This window comes from Brienomyrus brachyistius, unplaced genomic scaffold (assembly GCF_023856365.1).
Source record: "Brienomyrus brachyistius isolate T26 unplaced genomic scaffold, BBRACH_0.4 scaffold34, whole genome shotgun sequence".
Classification (NCBI taxonomy): domain Eukaryota; kingdom Metazoa; phylum Chordata; class Actinopteri; order Osteoglossiformes; family Mormyridae; genus Brienomyrus; species Brienomyrus brachyistius.
Window position 1 is genome coordinate 2,888,894 of NW_026042309.1, and position 21,775 is coordinate 2,910,668.

Genomic DNA, 21,775 nt, shown 5'->3' on the forward strand with positions numbered 1-21,775 from the left:
GGAAGTGCTAAAAAGGTGGGGTGTAAGGCCCCCCACCAGGTACACTCTGATGCTTCCGTTAATGGTGAAAGGAGCACAGACACAGTATGTGCCGTGGGCAGGACAGGATCTGGAAGGCCTGCTTCTCAGACTCCCAGTTCTGGCAGAAGGGGCCGGAAAGTGGATAAAAGCATTAGAGGAGGAAACTATGGGTCGGCTCCTGGCGATAGGTGACATAAAGGCAGTTATCGCTCGCGCTTTGGGGGTGGACGCAATGGAGAGACTGCTGCGGAGCAGTGGCCTGGCAGCGGCGACAGGGACTCCTGTGAATGATGCATGTCCCTAACCTCTGGCACCAGCTGCGATTAATGTTTCCTCCACGGCTGAGTGTGGTTGAAATGAAGGTGGAGCCCATAAAGGAGGGGGAGAGCCCAGCTGCCTATCTGCAAGCTCAAGAAAAACGGTGGCGCACTGAGACAGAGCAGGACCTGCAGAATCCGGCATTCAGAGGTCTGTACCGGAGGGCACTGCAGGACGCGCTCCCTAAGCCAGTGAGAACCAGGCTAAGGCAAGTTGTGGGACTTATTATTATGCCTGAGGAGCAGTACCGTGAGCAGCTGATTCACGCTATTGACTTGTACAGAGAGGAGGAGGACTCTGCTAAAGAGCGTGAGAGGGAGCTGACAAAGAAACTGAATCAGATGCAGCTGGAGGAGCTGACCGCTAAAAAGAAAAAAGTCCAGGCACCAGTGGTCTCTCCGGACCCCAGCCCCCGGGGGCAGCCTGTGGACAGCCGACAGTCTCCTGTCGCTGGGGCCCCTCAGAACACTAATTGGCCTTCGGTCCATGATTGGAATAGAGAGAATAGATATGATAGGTGGGGGGGTGATCAGAGAGCACCTGATTTCCCACAAATTAGACAATCCCAGTCTATGGGAAGACTGGGGAACAGACCACTTCAGCTGGTGTGCTGGAATTGTAACCAGCCCGGACACACCTCTAGAGTCTGCCCAAATCTACCCTTTCAGGAGGTGAGCCTGAGACGCCCTATGGGCCCGGTTAATCCAGGAGGCCCTGTAGGTCCAATGCCAAATAGAGGCAGGGGTGGAAATCCTCAATTGCAGAATAACAGATCACGGGGTCCGATCAACCCGTGGCCCAGAGACGTTTATTCTAGGGGTGCCCAGAGAATCCTAAAGGGGGATCTCAGATGCCAATGTTGAGTAAGGGGTCTGAGGCTGAGCCGATGCTGCAGGTTCAAATAAATGGCAAGTAATTCCAATGATGATAGACACTGGAGCCACCTACACTTGTGTAGGACTAAAAGATGCCAGTCATATCCCCCGGTCCGCTGAGAAGGTCAGGACCATAGGATTCTCGGGACAAGTGCAGCATATTCCAAAATCTGCTCCAGTGGAGATTAAGATAGGGGACAAAAATGTAAATATGCCCATACTAATATCAGAGCACACCCCAGTGAATTTGTTAGGCAGAGATGCTTTGTGTCAGCTGCAGATAGACATAAAATGTACAGAGGGGGGTGTAGAGGTGCTCAGTGGACAGTACAGCCTCATGCGACAAAATTTGTTGTTCCATAAAGGGCAGTATAGTTCATATGGGATTGAAGATGTTACTGGAAAAATTTGGGAAATTTTAGAACAGTGGGGTCCATTTATACAGGAACAATATAGCAATAGGTTAAATTGGACACAGGACAAACATATTTGTTTGTTGCGATGGGGAAAATTCAGTGATCCTGAAATAAAGGGTGAGTGGGATCAGCTCATAGAGTCTCTGCCTGGCCGGGAGAAAGAAAGGATGTGCATGATAACAGACGGGACAATATTAGGCCCTGAGGGAGTAGCCATTCCGATACGGAAGACGGGAATAGTGGGAGAATGGTACAACATACCAGACACGGAGCCCCACATAGCGGTGGCTTTTAATCAGTCCATGCTGGATCTGGGAGAAATGATGCAGCGAGCAAAGCAGGTGGTTTGGATGCCGACGGTGCGTGAAGGCGTGCAGGCAGTGGCAGGAGAGAAGATGTTAAGGATTCAGTGGAGTGCAAAGGTTGTAGGTGATTTGAAGTTAGACAACAGAGATTCGTGGCTGTGGAGCATGATAGGAGTACAGTGTGATGCAAAAGAAAGTACAGAGGAATGTTGGCAGGAAATGGAAAGAGAAGTGCCTGAGGAGGTGTGGACTGCTCACGATACAGATGTAGGCCTAGTAAATTCAGCTAGCCCAGTGGAAATTTATCTTAAACCAGGGTGCACACCACCCTGGAAAAACCAGTACCCCTTGAAACCTGAGGCCGAGGAAGGTATAAGGGAAACGATAGAGGGATTACTGGATGCAAGGGTGTTGGTGCCTACCATTAGCTGCTGCAACACCCCCCTCTTGCCTGTGCCAAAGGCAGGAGGTGAAAAGTGGAGGCTGGTACATGATTGCGTGCAGAAAATGAGTACAGTACAGTACAGTAATACAGTATGTGGATGATCTATTGTTGTGTGCTGAAACGCTGGCAGACTGCCACCAGGACTCAGTGCAGTTGCTGAAGGTCTTGGCGAAAGGGGGCCATAAGGTGTCCAAGGCCAAGCTGCAGTACTGCCAAGAGCAGGTTACGTACTTGGGACGTGAGATCAGCCATGGGAGGAAAGCTATAGCAGCAGAACAGCTAAAGGGGATCACTAAGGCTCCGAAACCCATGACTGTGTCACAGATGCTGACTTTTTTGGGGATGACAGGATTCAGCATGGACTGGATTGAGGACTACGCTGTGAAGGTGGCATCGTTGCGGGCACTGATAAAGGAGGAGGGCCACACTAATTTGAAGACCTCCTTAATTTGGACAAATGAGGCCTCAGTAGCATTTGAATCTATCAAGCAGGAGCTACAGAATGCACCTGCTCTGGGCCTCCCAGATTACACCAAGCCGTTTTATCTGTATGTCGGGAACAGGAAGGACGGCTTTGGGACAGCCCTGCTCACTCAGGACTTGTGTCCTGGCAGACGAAAGCAGCCATTGACATACTACAGCATGAAGCTGGACAATGTGGCTCAGGGATACCCACCCTGTTTCCAGGGAGTGGTGGCTGCCTATTTAGGCTATGAAAAGGCCACTGCCATCACAATGGGTTATCCAGTGACAATTTATACTTCACATAAGGTGGTGGACCTTATTGACAAAGGCAAATTTGTGTTGACCCCAGCGAGGCAGTCAGCGTACTTTGCATTTCTCACTTACCCGGATGTGACAATAAAGCGCTGCACTACAGTAAACCCTGCAGACAGCATTCCCCTGGAGGATAAGGGCAGCCACATGAGTGTGTGGCAGAGTCTTTGGTTTACACTAAACTGAGACCAGACTTGGAGAGTTCTCCCATTGAAAATAGCGAGATGGTGTTGTTTGTGGATGGCTCATGTTGGAGAGATGGGGATGCCTTAAAGGCTGGGTTTGCTGTAGTTCAGGCACAGGGTGATGATTTTCACACTCTCGTTTCAGAGCCAGCGGCACAACCGTGTTCCGCTCAATTAGCGGAGCTAAAGGCTTTGACTGCAGCGTGCCGGCGAGGACAACATAAGACGGTTACAATCTACACAGACTCTGCATACGCACATGATGGATGCCATCTGTTTGGAGCAGTCTGGAAGCAAAGGGGATTTCGCAAAAGTGACGGCTTCCCCATTCAGCATTATAATCAGATTTTGGAGTTGCTACATGCAATGATGCATCCTAAGCATTTGGCTATTATAAGTGTCAAGCCCACCGCAAAGGTCGTGATTTTGTTATTCGAGGCAATGCGGCCGCTGATGCAGCAGCCAGGGCGGCTGCGCAGGTCAGGACTGCTCATCTTTTGCCTATGGTGACTGTAGAGCCGGACCTTACTGTTTCTGATCTGGTGGCCCTGCAGGAGCGTGTGGGCCCCTATGAGGCCTCTGTCTGGCTAAAAAGGGGGGCCTCTAAGGATGCTAATGGTCTGTATCGCAATCATGAGGGACTTTTGGCCGCACCTCTGTCTCTGGTGAGCATTTTGATAATGGATGCGCATGGTCTTGACCATTGTGCAAGGGGGGAGGTGTTACGGAAAATGACACAACAAGGTTTCTGGGCACCACAGATGCAAGCAATGGTGGATGCAAGGTTGTCAGAATGTGAGGTGTGCATTAAGAACAATGTACACAAAGCAATCATAGCCCCAGTAGGGCACATTCCAGAGCCGGAGGGACCGTTCAGACACCTAGTGATGGACTATGTGGACATGGGAAAAACAGCATATGGAAAGCGATATATGCTTGTGATCGTGGACAGGTTCAGCAGATGGGTGGAGGCAATACTGTCCAAGGACATGGGAGCGATGACAGTGGTGAAATTCCTAATCAGAGAGGTGATTCCGAGGTTTGGGATACCAACTGAAATAAGCTCTGATAATGGAGCTGCCTTTGTGGGGAAAGTTACTAAGTTAGTGCTTCAATAGCTGAGAATAAAACAAAGGTTGGGATGTGTGTATCACCCTCAGTCGCAGGGCATGGTGGAGAGAGTGAATGGCACACTTAAGCAGAAGCTGAATAAGATTTGCGCCACCACGAAAATGAACTGGGTGGATGCACTGCCAACAGCCTTGATGGCGTATCGAATGGAAATGCACAGGGTGACGCATTTGTCTCCGCATGAAATGCTGACAGGGAGACCAATGCCTGGATCGACTTGGAGGGGGCGTATAAGGGACCCAGCCTAGATCAGCTGGGGGATGAATTAAAGTTGTAAATGAGGACGTTAACCAAAATACACAAAGTTATTTCCAAACAGGAAAAGGAGAAAGCACAGAAAGAAGACACAGACCGGGAGGAGCCAGTCATCTTTCCAGGAGATAAAGTCTACCTGTGAGTGTTCCGGCGAAAGTGGCACGAGCCCCGACGAGAGGGACCCTTCAAGGTGACACGAGCCACAGCAACAGCAGTACAGGTAGAAGGGAGTAATACGTGGTACCATTTGAACCACTGCACTAGAGTACTGCACGAAAGGCAGATAGTCACTGAAAACTACACAGAGGATGTAGCTGCCCTTGACTCAGATGGCCCTGATGGAGCTCCCAGAGGAGCTCCACAGCTTGGAGAGGAGCCAGTTTCAGGTTCAGAGCAGACTGAGGGTCAAGAGGGAGCATCGCAAGCAGGCCAGCCACCCCAGACAGGACACGAAGCTGTGGGTTCTGGTAGGGCTGACAGCGACGATGTTAGTGATGAGAATGATATATCAGGCCCTTCAGGTCTGGGGGCACAGCAGGACCACAGGTCAGGAGAGTTCAGGACAATTGACTTCACTCACTCAGCGTGGTCCTTTAATGTTGAATAACCTCTCAGATAACAATGAGCGAAAGCGGAGAGAAATAAGGAGGAGATATGGGAGTGAGGAGAGTGAGCAAATTGTAGAATATACCCAGGATGAAGTAGACCTGGATGGGTTAGCAAAACGTACGCTTGGAAATTGGTGGTATAAATGGGCTAAATAAACCGTCGCTTCATTAGGGCAGGAGGGTTGTGTGTTGTGTGCAGGTCTTGACCCTTCAGTTAGGGTAGTTCCGTTCCCATACACTAATAAACGGTGTGAAGAATGGGAAATGGAGAGGATTATGAGATTCTGGAAGAGTCTGTGTCAGGAGGGGCAGGCTCCTGAGAAAGACTGCAGACCCATATCTAACCAGTCAGAGCGCATACCATACTGCCCCTATCAGTGTCTGATATATCAGGGAAATACTAAATATGCTCACAGGGTGGAAAAGCATTGTGGGCAGTTTAAGCCCTGGGAAGGGGGACAGCAAGATATTATGATGAAGAGTTTTTTCAAGGGACCTATTTATAACTGTTTTACAAATGATGGGCCAGAGGAGGTAGGCATCTTCTGGGGAACCTGTGGAACTGTTTGGGATGTGAAAGGTCCCCGATCACAGAACGAAGAACTATCACATGTCCGCTGGATGCGCTAGAAAACCAGAGTGTGCCCCTGGCAGATGTGTGGTGTCTGTGTGGTAAGGAGGGCGGATTGAGGCCTACTCTTCCCTATAATTGGGGAGGCCTCTGCGCTAGGGTAATGTTAGCCAGCCAGGTGGATATATATTCTAGAAGACGACCGTCTAGGTCCTGCAGATCTGTTGCAAATTACGAGACTGATCCCAATGTGTATATATATATATATATATATATATATATATATATATATATAGATATATATATATATATATATAGATATATATATATAGATGAGATTGGCCAGCCGAGGAGCATTCCAGAGAAATATAAGGCGAGAAGTGAGATAGCTGCTGGTTTCGAATCAATATTTATTTGACCTACTCTTAACAAAAATGTGGAATGGATAAATTATTTGTATTATAATCAGCAGAGGTTTACCAACTATACTCAGGAGGCACTCGCATCTCTGGGGGAGCAGCTTCAGGCCACCAGTCTGATAGCCTGGCAGAACAGGATGGCCCTGGATTGGCTCCTGGCAGAAAAAGGGGGAGTGTGTGTGCTGTTCGGGGATCAGTGCAGTACGTTTATTCCTAATAATACAGCCCCGGATGGTTCCTTTCCTGAGGCTATGAGAAAGTTTGCTCTGCTACTAATCTTGTGTTGTGTAGTTCCTCTTGTTCGCTCCCTAGTGGGGAGAGCACTGTCCCGGCAGGCGACTATAGCTGCAATGTCTAGAGTGGTGGGAGGACCGTTTGGAGCGGCATCCTCCTGGACCAACACGGAAACGGATGGCGACATAGACACCTTGGATGCAGTCCTGCCCATAGCTGAAGTTCGGCCGTTCCGTGTGTGAATACTCCGAGCAGGAGACCTGCAGCATGCCTGCCTCCCACGACATCTGGGATTTTCTCTGATTAGGACAGACTGTCCGTTATAATAGTCTGCAATGTTATTAGTTAACCTTTTACTTATCTTTGTATTAGATATATCTGTTTTTGTATTGAGTTTGTAATAGGCTTTGTAGTCCTGCTATATATGCAATATATCCAGGGGAGGTCATTGTATGGCGATGCTCCCCTCCCTTTCCTGATGTACCCCCTGTGCTGCTGTTGGTTGATTCTCCGTGTTAGTAGTTTGTGAGCCATGCCTGCCATGGACCCCGAAGGGGGGCCGCGCCTGTGGCGGGCTGGGAGTGGAATTTCCCTGGGTCATAGGGTTTTTGCCCTCCCTCCTAGGCTGGATGGACAGGATTGTGTGTGGGACTCCTTGGAGTCCCGAAGGGGGGAAATATATGGGATATTATTTAGCACTATATAACATAGAATACAAGTATTATGATATTATTAAAAAGTATGCCAAATATCCATGATGTAATCATTACAATGTAAACATTATAATGTAATCAACACAATGTAACCAACTGAGTATGTATTTGCACCTTTTATTAGTCTGAGATTCTGTTAGCTACTTTATGTTAGTCCTGAATCTATGAATATTCACTTTTATTAACGTATATTTTATCACAATGTTAAAGGACAAATATATTATCAACCTTTTAGTTAGACAATGTGAAAAATGCTGAAACTGCCTAGGTTTACTACTGAAGGAAGGGATTCGCCTGAGTTCACCAGAAGTTCACGGCTGAGCATTTTTAAAAAACCAAGTGGAGCTGCTCGCGCCACCATTATGTTCAGCCGAGAGACCAAACGGTAAAAGAAATGATGGACAAACTTATCACCTAGTGGTGTGGATTAAGGGAAAAAACAATGATTGTGAATGGCTGAAGGAATGATGATGCTTAAGTGACGAGATATTGTTAAATGATAAGAACTTATATAAAAATTGGTGTAAAACAGTACTGGACACACTTTACGTGTCCAGCCTTGGTTGTAACTCCATTGTTGCAATAAAGACTGAATTCTGGATACTGCACAAGCGGCTCTCTGACCTCTGATTTGGCGGGGAAGGAGAAAAAACCACGACAGTGACACAACAGAGAAATTAAATATTTTATTTAACTCCTCAGGGTCAAGACTCTGGTTTCCAGCTCACTGCTCTCTGTTACATTTCCATGGCCATTTTGTCCGATAGTATCATTTTATTTTTCTATGCTATAGTCTTTTATATTTAATCATTGCGTGCTATTTATTATAAATAATAGTTTATTTTCCTTGTGATGTGTGTGTGCCTAAAAATATTAAATAGAAGTAAAAGCAACTAGAGTTTCCTCAATAATGTATTTCATGAACTGATATTTTCCCAACAAAACCCATGTATGCAATCAAGCCTCTGTCATGGTTTGTACATAATATTTGGAATAACCGTTATGAAGACTTTGCAGAATATGTACTACAAGCCTCTCCAGTTGCAGCCACACCCATATCCAAACTCACATATAAGGTATATTTGTATATGTGTGTTTCCAAGGTACCAACATTCCTACAGAACCATGTTGCATAATATATCCACATATAGGGAATTTCAGCGTGAGCCCTGATGCATTATGCATACTGCTTTCAAATCTGTGATCAAAGCACTGACTGCAAAAAACATGGAGACCATAATGTCTCTAAAAGGTGAAAATGAAACATGACAAGCGCCCCCTACTGGCTGGCTGCAGTACCATTATTAGCACCACCCATCCCAATGTGTTTCAGTGTTCCAGATTTTCCACATCACTTTCATATCTTTCCATCTATACAATAACAAAACATTGATTCTCAATGTATTATTAGTTATGTAATTAATGTCATCTAAACATGAATGTCATTAATATTATTAGAATTAATTTGCATATTTTGAAAATCTATACTTTTCTTCAACACAACGTGCAGCTTCTACCCCAAGCACAATCCACATTATTACTTAAAAGCTTATTGACCCCCTGATTCTGGTATCACTTACTTTTCAGTAATTTCAAGTAAACATTATCTGTGCTGTATTTGTATGATGAAACCAATCCTTGAGCCCAATATAAAATAACTGAAATAAATCAAAGTTTGAAGTCATTCAAACTTCAGCACTTTTCAATTTTGTTTTGTATTTCAATAAAAGCTGCAACATCAAATCCGGCCAGTTCTGATCTGCTTGCCATTTTTGCTTAAAAAATAAATGCTGGTGTTATCAAAAACTATGTCATTTAGCTATATTCCAGATTTATTACAGCCAAACACATCTCGGAGCTCCGAGGAACCTCCTTCTCCTTACATTTGGAGATGATGGTGGCGCAGGAGGTAGTGCTATCGCTTAGCAACTAGAGAGTTGCAGGTTCGAGCCCTGGTTTCTCCTGACCTCATCAAAAGTGTCCTTCAGCAAGACACTGAACCCCAAATTGCTACCGGCGTGCAGGTTGGTGCCTTGCATGGCAGCCTCCCCCACCGGTGTGTGGATGGGTGAATGTGAGGCATGAATTGTAAAGTGCTTTCAGTTCTCATAAAAACAGAAAAGCACATTTACCATGTGTGTTTTGGATTTGGATTGTATTAGTGTGTAGTCAATCGCTCATGTACATGCTCAATCGCAGTAACATTTTCACAGGAATTTGGGAGACAAGTGCTAATTCTATGTGGGTGTATTCAGTGGGAAAGGTGTGTATGTAGGGCATGTCCCCCCCCCCCCCCCCCACTCACTGTTCATTATTACTCACTGTGTAATATAAAATGCAAATGGATACTGTAATATGAAGCACTGCAGTAAGAGGACAATATTACAGTACAGGGCACATTGTTGGATTACATACCTGTTGGCTCTATGAAATGTTTGAATGGTTGAGGACATGGTTGTTCTCCCATCATTCAGCCAACCAGCCTCAGCCATTGTAAGGCCATGATTGAGGACCTAAATATATATATACAGTACTGTGCAAATGTCTTAGGCAGGCAAAGAAAATGATGTTTAGATTATCCTCCTGTTGGTGTAAAACTATGATATGATGCCTGTCAAAGTGTGTCAGCTTCGCCATTTCAGAACCTCTGCTAAAATCATCCTAGTATTTGCAGCCATGTATTTTTTGACTTGACCACTAGCAGACCTCATACAGCTAGTCAATCTGTCACTGACATTTTAAGCCAATACATTTAATTATTTAATTGAGCTGTTGGTAAAATTTAACAAAATCATCTGAGGTGCCCCTGGGGAGAAGTTTGGGAACTGAGGCAATGTTTATCTAGCCATCCAACTAGATATCAGTAACTTTTTAGAAAACAGAAGAAATTATTACTAGTTTTTTATTGTGTTACTCTTAATTTGCAGACGTTCTAATGTTAAATTGTGTTTTTTGTTCTAAGCCAAAATACACTTGCTACCCAGATAAACAGCTTCAAACATTTCTTTGGACTGCCTAAGACTTTTGCACAGTACTGTATATATACACACACGCAGTTATACAGATGTATAGAGAACATGCTTGAGCGATTATGACGACCATTTTGCATGTAATGATTTATACAATAAACTAACACCAGATGTTTTGGGGGGTCAGACTTTTGACATTTCGGCATGGTGGTGCAGTGGTTAGCACTGTTGCCTCACACCTCTGGGACCCGGGTTCGAATCTCCGCCTGGGTCATATGTGTGTGGAGTTTGCATGTTCTCCCCATGTCATCGTGGGGTTTGTGTGAGTGTGCCCTGTGATGCGCTGGCCCCCCATCCTGGGTTGTTCCCAGCTTCGTGCCCATTGCTTCCGGGATAGGCTCCGGACCCCCCGCGACCCAATAGGAAAGGCGGTTTGGGAAATGGATGGATGGATAAAGCCGGACAGGCCTGCAGTAGTTGCTGAGGATGTTCACATCTCCTCCTTTCAGAGTTACTAGTCAGGGAGGGCTTTCCCTAAGGCGATCAGTCTTACGTAGTGAATAATGAATAAAATAATGAACAATGTAAGTAAAGAATGAGTGTGGTCTATGTGCGTTTCCCAAAAGCCTTCATTATTCCAGAATTAACAGACAAACTTTAAGTAGCACTTTGTTGGCTCTTCCCAGCCTCCACGTGAGAAAAGCACAAACTGCCAATAAGAGGAAAATCGATTCCAAGTATGTAAAGAGCAAAATGCGAGTCAAATCATTGCTACATGATGCATGTAAACATGAACAATATAACATACAATCCAAATCTAAACTTGTGAAAACGCACAGACGGAATAACAAATTAAATTATCAGTTGCAAATATACCAATAGGCTGAAAACGTGATGGGGCTCTTTGTACAAAGAAACCATGGACAGCAGCCAGAGAAAGAGGAAACATCAGCTCTGCAAGGCAGCGATACAACTAATGGAGGAGGTGGGGGAACAATGGAGGGAATCACTGCCGGGATGAAAGGCTACTGTGGCCAGCAGTGATCTGGGACTGAAGTCTGCAGGAAATGGCAGGACTTCTCCAGCCTCACAAAGTGATAACTGGGGATAAATGGGGATTGGGGATCATGCTTACTGGGCAGGGGATCAGGAGCTGCGTCACACACACAGGACAACACAGAGGGAGCTGCAAGCACTCGGGAAAGAAAAGGCTCATTTTTCATAGAGACAATTCCTCACAACAGCTTGTGGGGACTGACCGGCTTAATGTACAGTCGGAGGAAGAGGGACCCGGTCACAGCGATGGCTGGCAGCTCTTAGCCTTCAAGACGCGTCGATTGATACACAGGGTTGTTGTTGTGCCAGGGAATGCAGTTGATTGCAGTTCTGCCTTTGCAGTACAAGGCGAATTTGATGAGTGAAATCATTCATTGTATTCATATTGCCAACAGGTATGGAATGTACTGAGAGACCTTTTGAGCTGGGTGAATGTTAAGTGGGACAGAGGTAAACTGGGACACTCATACAGTTGTGGTCAAAAGTTTTCATACACTTGTAAAGAACATAATATCATGGCTCTCTTGAGTTTCCCGTTATATCCACAACTCTGATTTTTCTCTGATAGAGTGATTGGAACAGATACTTCTTTGTCACAAAAACATTCATGAAGTTTGGTTCTTTCATGACTTTATTATGGGTTAACAGAAAAAAGTAATCATATCTGCTGGGTCAAAAATATACATACAGCAACATAAATTCGCAATTTTGGTGACTTAGAAAGTTGTGTCAGTGAAATGAGCTTCATAGCATGGCCTCTTAACTTCTTGTGAGTGATTATGAGTGACTACAGCTGGTGACTTCTCTGAGGCCATTTAAATAGGGCTCATTGGATACAAACGCCCACAAACGCTACAATGGGAAAGTCAAAGGAGCTCAGTATGGATCTGAAAAAGCGAATTATTGACTTGAAGAAGTCAGGAAAGTCACTTGGAGCCATTTCAAAGCAGCTGCAGGTCCCAAGAGCAACAGTGCAAACAATTGTTTGTAAGTATAAAGTGCATGGCACTATTTCATCACTACCACGTTCAGGAAGAAAACGCAAGCTATCACCTGCTGCTGAGAGAAAATTGGTCAGGAGGGTAAAGAGTCAACCGAGAACCACCAAAAAGCATCTCTGCCAAGAATTAGAAGCTGCTGGAACACAGGTGTCATTGTCCACAGTCAAGCGTGTTTTGCATCTCCATGGACTGAGAGGCTGCCGTGCAAGAAGGAAGCCCTTGCTCCAAAAGCGGCACCTTAAGGCTCGACTGAAGTTTGCTGCTGATCACATGGACAAAGATAAGACCTTCTGGAGGAAAGTTCTGTGGTCAGACGAAACAAAAATCGAGCTTTTTGGCCACAATGCCCAGCAATATGTTTGGAGGAGAAAAGGTGAGGCCTTTAACCCCAAGAACACCATGCCTACAATCAAGCACGGTGGTGGTAGTATTATGCTGTGGGGCTGTTTTGCTGCCAATGGAACTGGTGCTTTACAGAGAGTAAATGGGATAATGAAGAAGGAGGATTACCTTCAAATTCTTCAACATAACCTAAAATCATCAGCCCGAAGGTTGGGTCTTGGGCGCAGTTGGGTGTTCCAACAGGACAATGACCCCAAACACACATCAAAAGTGGTAAAGGAATGGCTAAATCAGGCTAGAATTAGGGTCCTGACTTAAACCCCATTGAAAACATGTGGACAATGCTGAAGAAACAAGTCCATGTCAGAAAGCCATCAAATTTAACTGAACTGCACCAATTCTGTCAAGAGGAGTGGTCAAAGATTCAACCAGAAGCTTGCCAGAAGCTTGTGGATGGCTACCAAAAGCGCCTAATTGAAGTGAAAATGGATAAGGGACATGTAACCAAATATTAGCATTGTTGTATGTATATTTTTGACCCAGCAGATATGATCACTTTTTTCCGTTAACCCATAATAAAGTCATGAAAGAACCAAACTTCATGAATGTTTTTTGTGACAAAGAAGTATCTGTTCCAATCACTCTATCAGAGAAAAATCAGAGTTGTAGAAATAACGGGAAACTCAAGAGAGCCATGATATTATGTTCTTTACAAGTGTATGTAAACTTTTGACCACAACTGTATGTCTGGTTTCCACTGGCTTCCTGTAGCTGCACGCATCAGATTCAAAACACTGATGCTCGCATACAAAGCCAAAAATAGTCTGGCACCATCCTACCTAAAGGACCTCATCACACCCCGCTCTGCACCACGATCTCTCCGATCCTCCAGCACTGCTCGACTGGTCCCACCTCCCCTCAAGGCACAAGGAAGACACGCATCTCGGCTCTTCTCTGTCCTGGCACCTAATTGGTGGAATGAACTCCCCCTAGATGTCCGAACAGCTGAATCCTTGACTGTCTTCAAGCGACGACTCAAAACTTTTCTTTTTCAGAAATACCTGACGTAGAACTTCTATATTCTTTCTCAATTCTTTTTCTGGTGTGTGTTTAAAAAATAAATAAATAAATAAATAAATTAAAAAAAAATTCTGCACTACTCAATGGAGTTCTCAGAGATAGTATTCATAGCTTGGGTCCTTATTGAGCTAGCATCGGAAATTCATTGCAGAGTCTCAAAGCACTTATGTAAGTCGCTCTGGCTAAGGGCGTCTGCCAAATCCTGTAAATGTAAATGTAATGTAAATGTCTGATACTCTGTATGGGTCTTATATCAGCAGCATTGTTACATTGCCCAAAAAAGGGCATCATTGTGTTTTGGCCAAACTCTGTGTCTCTGTGACACGACAGCAGGCAAAAATTCAAAGGAGGAGGTAGAAAATAAGGAGTGGGTGGGAGCACTGGTTATTCTACCAGCATTACCCACTGATCTAATACCAACCGCTTCCTGTTTGCATTCCTCACGGTTGGTTCTGTGCTCGACCATGGGCATCTTGCGGTTTCTATGACGTCACACCATTTGATCTTGACGTCAGTCCAGGGTCTCATCCTCTCTTCCTCTGGCAGGACTGGGGATGAGAGAGTCCAGTTGTTTCATGCAGTGGGTTGCTCTCACTGGATGGTCTAATTTAGAAGCTGATCATTTATGTCTGTTATTACAGTCAGTGACGCTAAAAGGTGAGCTTCAGTGAACAGTGTATGGCAGCTGAGGCACTCAGGCAAACCCAAGTGCAGAATATTACCCCCGAATGGCAGCAACAGGGAGATCTGGGATGGGGGAAAGGGTGGGGGGGGGTTGCTGAAGGGCTGTTTGCTCTGGTGGGTCCAGGCCAGTCACTGGCAACGTCAGCACTGGTGATTTGACAGGTCACTGCTGCCTGTATTTTGTCTGAAATTTTGTGGTTTCCTTTCTATAGGCTGTCAGGCTGTAGAGTCACAGAGAGGCTGTTCATCTCTGACTTCAGCTCTGAAGTCAAACCTTAGAAAGCTGAATCTGAGCTACAATCACCCAGGAGACTCAGGAGTGAAGCTGCTCTCTGCTGTACTGGAGGATCCCAGCTGTAAACTGGAGAAGCTGAAGTGAGTAGAGAATGAATATTTTATGTCGGTTTAAGTCAAGTTTATTTATATAGCACATCTTTCATACAAGAAGGTCATTCAAAGTGCTTTCCAGAAAAGATAAGAAATAAAATGCTTAATGCACAAAGTAAAATCGTAGGACTAAATATGACAATAAAAAATTTAAAGAACATGAAACGTTTAAGGACAGATATTAAAAGTAGCAAATTGCCAGTCCCATCAGACGGCCATCGGCCATCGACCTGCGGCCCAGGGTGCTCCGGTCACAGGAGCACTTATGTTCCACCATGCTGTTCGTTATGGACACACTGTGGGCAGCACAGGGATTCAGATCGGCCAGGCCGTTCCTCCCAATCACACCCTTCCAGGTTTCACTGTCGCTACGCACATCAGCGTTAATGTCTCCCAGCAGGACACTGCAGTCCCCACGGGGGGCACCTCCCAGCCCCCCTCCCAGGTCTCGAAGCAGGCCAGGTACTCTGAGCTGGTGTTCGGTGCATACGCATAAACAGTCAGACCCCCTCCCCCAACTCGAAGGGGAAGGGAGGTAACCCTCTCGCTCACTGGGGAGAACTCCAACGTTCTGGCACTGAATTGGGGGGCTATTAGCTTATTTCGCAGAGGTCACCATTTTCAAAATGAAAACAAGGCTGAGGTGGGATGAATTCCACAAAATTCGTTGATGCTACTGTGGCATATTCTTGTGAACCAGGATGTACATCTTATCAAAGACGAGAATGTGATCAAGGTTTGTCTTTCTCTTGATTTCCTTGTAACCGGGACACTTAGAAGCTCAGCTCAAAGTTAGAAAACACACTTTTGCAGAATCATGGATTTACAGTAGTGAGGATGTTTCATATAACCAAGCTGCCTCCTGCTATAATTCCTCACAGTGGGGCTGAAGATTTTTATTTTCTATGTGAAAACCCATGATCCTTGGAGGTGAAGTACCTGACTCTGCTTGGACCTAAAATATATTCATACCCCATTGATTAACTCTGTAATGTACCATATATGTTTAGTAATATGTATCCAGCATTTTCAGCCTCTCTCAGGATAACAGTGCTTGTGCTTGTTGTCCAGAAAATTGTAAATTCAGAAAATAAATCAAGCTTGTTAATGACTAACGTTAGTTATTCACGCTGCAAAGAATATTTTGATGTTTGCTGATTAGCTAGTACATTGACACTTAGGCTACGCCTGTCAAAATCCTTAACTTACCTTTAATATCAGTAATGTTCCCCTCTATTCAGTCGCTGTATCCTTTTAACAGAACTGCTCTTGATATTCAACATCCCTCCTCAGCCCATTTTTCAGCATCGTTTATGGTAAAATGTGGCACCAGCTCAAAGTTTACAGTCCAAGCCGTTGTTATGTGACTGTACTTCCAGGCTGCCACTTGGGGTGACTCCCTCCTCTGCCTCGCTTTCCATTCAAAATGGCGGCCGTGTGAAAACAGCACATAAGTAGACCCACACCTGCCCAGTGCCTCTCACCAGGGGCAAGTCAAGAGTGGAATAGAGGGGAGTCCAGCGCCTCTCACCAGGGGCAAGTCAAGAGTGGAATAGAGGGGAGTCCAGCCCCTCTCAAGCCCAACCTGTGCATATATTTAGTCGGTATCTCTCTACCTCCCCAATCAGCTCAGGTTCCTTTCCCACCAGAGAGGTTACATTCCATGTTCCTAGAACCAGAACTGGTAGCCGATGATGGGTCCGCCTAGGCCCCTGCATACACTGCCACCTGATCCACATTGCACCCAACCCCCACGGCTCGCCCTGCAGATGGTGGATACACAGGAGGGGGGGCCCATGTAAATTAGGCGCTCACCTGCTCCAGGGAAGGGTCCCGGTCTCCCCAATGTGGGCAGGGTCACATGATCCTTAGTGTTAGTGACTCACACTTTGTCTGGCTGCTCACCCAGGAACAATTTGCCTTGGGAGACCCAAACAGGGGCAGCTCCCCCGACAACATAGCTGCTAACCTCACAGAGGGACACGAACCCTTCCAGCACAATAGTGTCAATATATGGAAGGGCCCAAACGTCACCCCCGATCTACCAACATACTGTCCTGGCTGACCTCCCTCAAGAGTTACCCACTGATCTAATACCATACTGACAAGGATAACCTCCCTCAAGAACATAAGAACATAAGAACATAAGAACTATACAAACGAGAGGAAGCCATTCGGCCCATCAAGCTCGCTTGGGGAGAACTAAACTAATAGCTCAGAGTCGTTAAAATCTTATCTAGCTCTGATTTAAAGGAACCCAAGGATTCAGCTTGCACTACATTATCAGGAAGGCTATTCCATACTCTGACTACACGCTGCGTAAAGAAGTGCTTCCTTAAATCCAGCTTGAAATGTTCTCCCGCTAATTTCCACCTATGGCCACGAGTTCGTGTATTTAAACTAATGCTGAAGTAACTATTTGGTTGAACAGCATCCAAACCTGTTAGAATCTTATATACCTGGATCATGTCCCCCCTCAATCTCCTTTGCTTGAGACTGAACAGATTTAGCTCAAGTAACCGTTCCTCGTATGGCATTCCTCTAAGACCAGGAATCATTTTTGTGGCCCTACGCTGCACCTTTTCTAAGGCCACAATGTCCTTTTTAAGATATGGTGACCAAACCTGCACACAATATTCTAGGTGAGGTCTCACCAAGGAATTGTATAATCTTAGCATTACCTCCCTTGACTTAAACTCCACACACCTGGAGATATACCCCAACATCCTATTGGCCTTTTTTATTGCTTCCCCACACTGGCGAGAATGGGACATGGAAGCATCAACATACACACCAAGGTCTTTCTCATGATCAGCTACCTTTATTTCAGTGACACCCATGAAATACCTGTACTTTATATTTCTGCTCCCTAGATGGAGTACCTTACATTTATCGACGTTAAATTTCATCTGCCAGGTATCGGCGCAGTCACCAATTAAATCAAGATCCCGCTGTAGCTGCTGAGCCACTAATTCAGTATCTGCTACACCACCCACCTTGGTGTCATCTGCAAATTTCACCAGTTTACTGTATATATTGGTATCCATATCATTTATGTAAATTAGGAACAATAGTGGTCCTAAAATCGAACCCTGCGGTACCCCACTATGAACGCAAGCCCACTGTGACATTGTGCCTCTTATAACTACTCGCTGTTTCCTATCTGTTAACCAGTTATCAATCCAGGTCGCTACGGTACCTAAAATACCTGTCGCTTTGAGTTTAAGTAGGAGCCTCTTGTGGGGGACAACATCAAAAGCCTTTTGGAAATCTAAGTAGATGACATCATAGGCCTTTTTATCATCAACTTCCTGAGTAGCTTCCTCAAAAAACTCCAACAGATTTGTTAAACAGGATCTACCTCTTCTAAATCCATGCTGGCTATCCCGCAAAATGTTATTGGAGTCCAGGTAATCTACCATTTTCTCTTTGATTATAGCCTCCATAACTTTACCAGTTATACAAGTTAGACTGATTGGCCTATAGTTAGACAAATTACTTCTATCCCCTTTTTTGAAAATAGGCGTTATGAAGGCGTGCTTCCAATCAGAAGGTACCACACCTTCAGATAAGGATTTTTGAAACAGTAAAGTTAAGGGTCGGCAAATAATATCCCTCATCTCTTTTAACACTATAGGTAAGATGCCATCAGGGCCCTGTGATTTATTTATTTTGAGCTTAGCTAGGCTTTGCAAAACATCTGCTTCAGTTATATTTATATTAGCTATAGACAATGCTGGATAGGTAATAACTGGTAAATTACTAAGGTCCTCAACAGTGAATACCCGTGCAAAACTATCATTGAACTCATTTGCTATATCAATGTCGTTTACTATTATAAGACCCTTACTATCCTGCAGATTAGTAATTTCAGGTTTTAGAGCTCTTTTAGAGTTAAAATACTGGAAGAAACTTTTAACGTCATCCTTAGCTTCCAATGCAACCATCCTTTCGACATTTCTTTTAGCTCGTCTAATATCATTTTTTAACTCAGCCTGTAGACTTAGATATTCCTGCTTAATTCTGTCATCATCAGTTATTTTCCATTGCTGGAACAAAGCCCTTTTCCTCCTTACTTTATGCTTTATTTCCCTAGTAAACCACCTAGGTTGCAATTTCCTAGATTTATTCTTGCTGGAAACAGGTATGAAGTCCTCTTGCACTTGCAATAATGTGCTTTTAAAAAATTCCCAGGCCTCTTCAACAGTTTTGTTATTTAACTCCATCCAGTTCACAGTTTCTAGTTTTAGTCTCATACACTTAAAGTCAGCCTTCCTAACATTATATATTTTTGATTTGGACTTAGCTCTTCGAACACTAAACTTAACCTCAAATTTGACCATGTTATGATCGCTACTGTCAAGTGGTTCTAAAACGTCTAATTTACCAATCCTGTCCTGGTTATTAGAGAGAACAAGATCGAGAATGGCATCTCCCCTGGTAGGGGTGTTAACAAACTGAGTAAAAAAACAATCCTGTACTAATTCCACCATCTCCAGTTCATTTTCTGAAGAGCCAGTGACAATGTCCCACTGCATTCCTGGTAGATTAAAATCACCCATAACTACCACATCATTTTTATTGCTCATAGTCCTAATCTCACTGTATAACAATCTGCTTTCCTCAGCAGCTATAGTAGGTGTTCTGTAACAAACACCGACAATTAGGCTATTTGAGTTTTTAGCATCTAATTTTACCCATATTGCTTCCGTAGTTTTATTTATATCAGTAAGTTCCCTTGCCTGCAAGTTTTCCTTTACATATACTGCAACACCACCTCCCTTTTTTCCTATAAGATCCTTACGGAACAACGTGTAACCATCCATATTATATTCTTGTCCATCCTTTTCACTCAACCACGTTTCAGTTATTCCTATAATATCATAAGAGTCTGATGAGATAAAAGCCTCTAAATCATGAATTTTATTCCTAATACTTCTGGCGTTTAAATACAGACAACAAAGGGTAGGCCTATTACGGTGCCCACTTACAATATGATTATTTGGGGCTTTCCGTTTCCCCCCACTGACATAGTTAACTAACCTCCCTGCCCCCCCAGTCCCTAGTTTAAACATTCCTCAACTACTCTACACATACGCCTCCCCAATACACTGGTTCCCCTCTGGTTCAGGTGCAACCCATCCGGCTTGAACAGGTCCCACCTGTTCCAGAAGGTCCTCCAATGCCCCATAAACCTAAACCCCTCAAGCGTTACCTACTGATCTAATACCATACTGACAAGGATAACCTCACTCAAATGTTACCCACTGATCCAACACCATACTGTCATGGATAACCTCACTCAAATGTTACCCACTGATCCAATACCACACTATCAAGGATAACCTCCCTCAAGTATTACCCACTGATCTACTACCATACTGACATGGATAACCTCACTCAAATGTTACCCACTGATCCAATACCATACTGTCATGGATAACCTCACTCAAATGTTACCCACTGATCCAATACCATACTGTCATGGATAACCTCACTCAGGCATTACCCACTGATCTAATACCATACTGACATGGATAACCTCACTCAAATGTTACCCACTGATCCAATACCATACTGTCATGGATAACCTCACTCAAATGTTACCCACTGATCCAATACCATACTGTCATGGATAACCTCACTCAGGCATTACCCACTGATCCAATACCATACTGTCATGGTGTTAGGAGAAAGCGCCGTAGCTTTCACTCCTACAATCTAGTTATGTCAGGAGAAAGCGCCGTAGCTTTCACTCCTACAATCTCCTGTGTGAGGAAGCGCCGCAGCTTACCACTCACACACTTCCACTTCTAGGACCCAGGAATAATCGAGACAGCACACGTCTTTCTGTTTTACTTGCGCAAGGGTGGCCACTTCAGGTGCAACAGACAGTATCTGCGCCTCTGTTGAGTGTCACACAGGACAGTCCCTTGGCTTCTTTATTTATAGGGTAGGGGAGGGGTTACATGGGTCTTGTCTTTAACTAGTCAATGCTGTGTGAGGCCTCCGTGAAACAGGGTTAATACAAAGCATTACATATCTCAAGGTGGGCCCCCTGCTATGTTGACAGAATCTGTTTCCTTTCTCAAGGTCTCTTATTCCTGCTTCACAATCTGGTAGGCCCCTGTGAGGACATCTTGTCTGCAACCCTTTCTGGGCCATGGGTTAGTTGTTAAGGGTTGCACGTACACATATAGGAGGATAATAATATGATAAAATACACAGATACACTCTAACAGTCCCTCCTGTTTATCATGTTAATTATACATTTGCTGTGATATAAAAAGAGACAAGGGTGTAGCATCTCTAAACTTCGGGATTCAGGATTTCGGCCCGTCCGTCATGGTGCGTCATGCATCCACCCCTGCTCCTCTTCATCTGCATCTGTTTCCATGTTTTGGGTGAGGGACAAAAACATATTCTCCTGGGCTCGGAAAGCAGAGCTCAGGGCAGAATTAATCATTATACGAAAACAAGGTATCACTGTGATACAACAACAGAAGAACATCACAAAGAATGCAAAAAATGGTATACTCAATTTGAGTAATATGGACCACCAAGCCCCGGTAGTGAACCAGGACATCCAATAGTCGTTCTGCGTCCTTGTGTCGGTGGTCATAGCAATTTGCAAGTCCTTCAGCCTTTGCATTGCCTTAGTCATGTTGGGTGAATGCACATTGTCAGGAATGTATGTACAACAGGTTTGGTTGAACAGCACGCACACTCCTCCTTGCGCTGCAGTGAGGAGATCTAGCGCCATGCGATTCTGTATCACCATTTGCCTTTGTAGCAGTTAGTCAAATTCTTATTGGATACCACATCATATACATATCGATACCAATAGTTCCGTAGGAATGGATGGGTTTCGTCTCCTTTTATGCTAGTGAGGTGCACTCCGTCCGGAGTCCACCTTTTCTTCTCCTGCACCTCAGTGTCTGGTACCAGCCATAGAATCAACATTACCATAAGACAGAAAAGAC

At 44.7% G+C, this 21,775-nt stretch overlaps 1 protein-coding gene across 1 annotated transcript in view; it reads right to left on the reverse strand.

Annotated features, from left to right (window-relative positions):
• LOC125721589 (protein NLRC3-like) overlaps nt 1-21,775 on the reverse strand; it is a 114,956-nt gene that overhangs the window by 23,625 nt on the left and 69,556 nt on the right. The gene's annotated exons all lie outside the window — the stretch shown is intronic.